Below are 6,000 nucleotides of genomic sequence, written 5' to 3'. Positions count from 1 at the left end.
GGCCCAGGAGGCTTTCGCTGCCATGACTGCTGAAGACAGTAGCAATTACCAGTTGGTGAAAGCTGCTGTGCTTCAGGCATTTGAGTTAGTACCTGAAGCATATTGACAGCGCTTTAGGTTACTCAGAAAAGAGAAGCAGTCACATATGGAGTTTGCTCGTGATTTAACCACTAGTTTCAACCGTTGGTGTGTTTCCTCACAAGTAAAAACTCTGGAAGATCTGCAGGAGCTTATCTTGCTTGAGCAATTCAAAGGTACCTTGCCTGACCGTGTTGTTACCTACATTAATGAGCAGAAAGTAAACTTAGTTTCAGAGGCAGCCAAGCTGGCAGATGAGTTTACTCTGACCCATAAGGTGTTTTTTGGCGACAGCCGTAGTCGTGGAGATGCGGGATACAAAGAGAGTAGTGCGGGGGCTCACTTCAGTAAAGGTGTTTCAGAAGGAAAAGATAAGTTTCCAGCTAGGATTGACCATGGGAATCGGGGTAAGTTTGACCCCAATCGTGTCTGTAATTACTGTTTTAATAAAGGACACGGGAGAAACGATTGTCCTGAGTGGAAGAGAAAATCCAGGCCTGGGCCTGTGTCGGCAAAAGCGTCTGGGGCTGTAGCATCGTTACGTGCAGTAGAAAGGGAAAATGTCATTGTGGCTGTGCGGAAACACACTCAGTCCTCCTTATCTGAATCGGTAATTCAGGCTCTTGTCAGTGAACATGAGGAGATAGACCCTGGTTATAAAGCTTTTGTGTCTGATGGGTTTGTTTCACTGGTCGGGAGTAAAGAGAAAGTACCGGTAAAGATATTAAGGGACTCAGGGGCGTTGGACTCGTTTATTGTTGGTTCTGTGTTACCTTTCTCTCCTAAAACAGACACCGGTTCCAGTGTTGAGGTCCGGGGGATGGGATTAACCGTCTTCTCTGCTCCACAGCATAAACTAACATTAGTCTCCAGTCTGCTGCAAGGGGAAGTGGTCATGGGAGTGCGTCCTTCTCTACCTATGGGGGGCATACAGATCATCTTGGGAAATGACCTGGCTGGTGATCGGGTATGGCCTGAGTCTCCAATCTCCCAGGTAGAAGGGCCTAAGTTCCCCAAAACCACTTCTGTGATGCCCGCCAGCGGCGCAGTAACACGTGCTGCCAGCCGTATTGTATGTGACCTTACAAAAGATAAGAAAAAACAATCTGTATTTCCTGTGCCTACCTTTCCTTTGCCTTTGTCTTGTAGTGACCTTAGGAAAGAGCAAAAGAACGATCCCACCCTGCAGGCTCTGTACAGCCAAGTTCTACCGGATGAGGAGTTCAGAAGTGCAGCCCGTGGTTATTTTCTCCAGGACGGTTTGTTGGTGAGAAAGTGGGTTCCCCAGGGAGATTGTTTTATGGGTGAGGAAGTTGTGTTACCCAGTAAGTTAAGACTCACTGTGATTCAGACTGCTCATGATGGCATTGCAGGTCATCTCGGTGTGAAGAAAACATATAATCGGGTTGGCCGTTATTTTTACTGGCCACTTCTGAAGAAAGACATTGTTGCTTTCATTAAAACTTGCAACACTTGTCAGTTGACTGGCAAACCAAATCAGGTCATTAAACCTGCGCCTCTGTATCCAATTCCAGTTGTTGGTAATCCTTTTGAGCATCTGATTGTAGATTGTGTTGGACCATTACCACGCTCCAAAGCAGGGAACAACTTTTTGCTTACAGTCATGTGTCAGGCTACACGTTATCCTGCTGCCTATCCCCTTAGGAATATCACCACCAGGTCAGTTGTAAAAGCGCTGACACAATTTATAACTATTTTTGGTCTCCCGAAGATCATCCAGTCAGATCAGGGGACTAACTTCACTTCAAAGTTGTTTGCCGAGGTGTTACAGCAGTTGAATATTAAACATTCACAGTCAAGTGCCTATCATCCTCAGAGCCAGGGAGCACTTGAGAGGTTCCACCAATCCTTGAAGTCTCTCCTCCGTTCATATTGTACGGAGTTGGAAGGTGACTGGGAAGAAGGGTTATCCTGGTTGATGCTGGCGGCAAGGCAGGTTTCACAGGGGAGTTTGGGTTTTAGCCCTAATGACCTGGTTTTTGGTCACAATGTAAGGGGCCCGTTGGCCACCCTACACGAGGATTGGCAAGCCAAGAAGGCCCCGTCAAGTTTGATAGACTATGTCCATGGTTTCAAACACCGCTTGTATCGGGCTAATCAAATGGCAAGAGAAAAGCTACAGTCTGCTCAAACTAACATGAAAAGCCTCTATGATCGACGTGCAGAACGTTGTGAGTTGAGTTCTGGGGATCAGGTTTTAGCACTGCTGCCTGTAGTTGGCTCCCCGTTTCAGGCCAAGTTCTCTGGCCCTTATACAGTGTCCAAGAAGTTGTCAGACCTCAACTATTTGATAGCGACCCCTGACCGGAAGAAGTCGGTGCAGTTTTGCCATATAAACTTGCTAAAACCGTATTTTTCCCGTAAACCTGTGCCAGGTGTGGTTTGTTCTGTTTCCTCAGATGCTGCAGTGGTGACAGTGGGTCACCCGTCACCATCTCTGGATGTGGGGGCAGGGGTTAAGGTTGAAGAGGAGTATTCCCCAGATGATGGTCTGTTGAGAGGACAGCTTAAGAATTCGGAGTCACTGGCTAATCTGGGTGGAATGCTGGGTTATTTAACCGAACCGCGGCGCACAGAGTTGGTCGATCTAGTTAAAAACTACCCCTGCCTGTTTGGAGACACTCCATCTCGCACCCACCTTATAGAACACGATATTGAGGTGGGTGATGCTAAACCGGTATGACAGCGTTTTTACCGCATGTCTCCGGACAAACGAGAGCATTTAGAGGCAGAAGTTAAGTATATGCTGGAGAATAACATTGCTGAGCCGTGTGCTTCTAGTTGGTCTTCTCCTTGTTTGCTGGTTACGAAACCAGATGGTACATTTAGACCATGTACTGATCTCCGCAAGGTGAATTTAGTGACCAAACCTGACTCCTTTCCACTCCCTCGCATGGAGGACTGTGTGGACCAGGTCGGTTCTGCTAAGTTTGTCAGTAAATTTGACCTGCTAAAGGGTTACTGGCAGGTCCCGTTAACTGCAAGAGCTAGGGAGATCGCCTCATTTATCACGTCCAGTGGGTTGTACTCATACACCGTAATGCCATTTGGGTTACGAAATGCCCGAGCCACGTTTCAACGCCTGATGAACCAGGTGGTGTCAGGTCTTGCTGGCTGTGCTGTGTATCTGGATGATGTTGTGGTATACAGTGACACTTGGAAGGAACATCTCCAACACATTAATGCGCTGTTTGAACGTCTTGCCTGGGCTTGTCTGACCGTTAACTTGGCAAAGTGTGAGTTTGCTAAGGCAACGGTCACCTACCTGGGTAAAGTAGTTGGCCAAGGACAGGTTAAGCCAGTGAGGGCAAAGGTGCTGGCAATTGACCGGTTCCCTGTTCCCACAACCAGAAAAGAACTCTCTCGTTTTCTGGGCATGGTGGGGTACTATCGTGGGTTCTGTCAGAATTTCTCTACGGTGGTTGCGCCCCTCACCTCTCTTCTCAGTCCTAAGGTCAAGTTTGAATGGTCTCCTCGATGTCAATAGGCTTTTGAGGCTGCGAAAACTGTGTTGTGCTCGGCTCCTGTCCTAGCAGCACCCCAGGTGGACCAGCCCTTCATTCTTCATGTGGATGCTAGTAAGGTTGGAGCTGGGGCTGTACTCGCGCAGGTTGATGAGAGCGGCTCCGAATGCCCGGTGAGTTTCTTCTCTAAGAAATGTAACTCATCAATTAAACTATTCTATCATTGAAAAGGAGGCACTGGCACTCATCTGGGCGTTAAAGCATTTTGAGGTGTATGTTGGGAGTGGAGTTGGGCCCTTGGTGGTCTATACAGATCATAACCCCCTAACCTTTCTGCACTCGCTCCAGAATCCAAATCAACGCCTTATGCGTTGGTGTCTCTTCCTCCAGCCTTTTCATCTGGACATTAGGCATGTCAAAGGTGTGGATAATACAGTGGCTGATGCCATGTCCAGGGCTATAACCTCCTAGGTTAACTAGTGTTTTTCTCCCTGCAGGGGTGTCTGTTTTTTCTGTTTTGCCCTCTCTTAAAATGCTTCTTAGGTACCAAAGTTGCTGAGGGGTTGAGCAAGAGGCTACAGATGTGCTTGCAGGTTGTACGAACATTTGAAGGTTAACTTTTGTTGTGTCTATTGTGTTTGGTGGTTGTGTTTTTGTGCCTCAGGTTGGAGGATCCTAGTGGGTCCTCCATTTTAAGGGAGGGGGTGTGACGACCCCTCCCCCCTTCTGCCTGGCTGTGCTCCCTGCCTTGCTGTCTTCTGGCAGGTACTGGGAGTGTCCTAATGTTTGTGCCCGCCCGTCTAGAGGCGGAGCCACCAGAAGGCATAAAGGTTTCCCAGCTGCAAGGATCAATCTCTCTGATTCAGATCCTGGCATGCTGCAGCAACCTCAGCCTACAGTCTGTGTTAGGTTTGATGCACCCTCCAACATGCTACAACACCCTTCCACACACCCACACACTGCTCACACTACTGACAGTCTGATTCTTACCACATTATACATCAGAGGTGTTCTTCAACAATCTGTTAAATAAATATATATTTGGCATTAAACTCTGTGTGGCCTCCCTGTTTGTTCCAGCCTTTGGAAGGTTGTAACATTAACAAGGATAATCTGGTGTTTTTTAGTCAATGAGTACAGATATCACTGTAAAATCCATCGACAGTAAGAGGAATACTTACTTTCGGGTGTACAATTCTCCGTTATCCAATGGGAATGGAGGCTCACATTGCCTTTAAGGGCAGCAGACACAAACGAATGCCGTGCTTCCATGAGCGTCAAATCCCGACGCAGATGGGAATACATTGCAATCAGTTGAAAGCTATTTGCGTCCCTTTATTACGCTGAAGGAGCCTAGGAGCGTCACAATTGGACGCTACGGACACTGACCAAACGTCGCTCCTGGACGCTTAGGGAGTGAGAGTGTGTTGAAGGGGTAGACCTAGGACCAGGTGGAGGGATTATATCTCTTCGCTGGCCTGGGAGCGTCTTGGGATCCCCCAGTCAGAGCTGGTTGATGTCGCCAGGGAAAAGAAAGTTTGGGGCTCTCTGCTGGAACTGCTACCCCCGCGCTGCGACCTCCTCCTGCGTCATAACCCACCAGGCGCATTTCAAAACGTTGCGGAAGCGGAGCGTCGTGTGTGCAGCCTCGCAGTTGTTGTTGTTTTTGGAATATTTCCTGGACATTTGTACTTCTACAAGTAGTAGGCTACGTAGTTAAATGGTTTATGTTTGTGTCTGTTTAAATCGTGTTTATTGTTGTTATTTCCTATTTTGTTGTGTTGTAGACTACAGACCCAGTTAATAATAATTGTAATATTCCAGTTATAAATGACATGAATCAGCTCAGCGCAGCGCAGACGCTCCTGGTGGGATTAGGGGGTCAGAGTTGTTCTGACCTTGAGTTGTTTAAAATGTAGATTTCCTCTCAAATTATACCCACCCTCTCTGTCTACGAACAATGTTTTTAATTTCCTAGGAAGTAGGTTATGTCTGGCTCTGTACATGATTTGTGCAGTTTTAAATTGAACCAGATCAATGAACTTCAATATGTGTGACTTCAAAAATAATACATTAGTGTGTTCAAGATATCCAACATTATTCATAACTCTTATAGCCCTTTTTTGTAATGTGCATAACGGCTGTAGGTTGGTTTTGTACGTGTTTCCCCAAATCTCCACACAGTATATGAGTGTTGTATAGAGTATGCAATGAGTTGTGGTCCAGAATGTATCTGGCTTTTCCCAATATTGCGATAGTTTTAGCCAGTTTTGCTTTTACATGAGTGATATGAGGTTTCCAGCTGATTTTGTGGTCTAAAACCACACCAAGGAACTTAATTTCATATACTCTTAAAGTCCCATGGCTCTTATTTCTGCCGGAGGAGCGAGGTGCGATACTGGAGAAGCGATAACCGAGGAACCACCAGACCATCCTC

Source organism: Pseudochaenichthys georgianus, unplaced genomic scaffold, assembly GCF_902827115.2.
Source record: "Pseudochaenichthys georgianus unplaced genomic scaffold, fPseGeo1.2 scaffold_434_arrow_ctg1, whole genome shotgun sequence".
Lineage (NCBI taxonomy): Eukaryota > Metazoa > Chordata > Actinopteri > Perciformes > Channichthyidae > Pseudochaenichthys > Pseudochaenichthys georgianus.
This window is presented reverse-complemented; position numbering follows the sequence as displayed.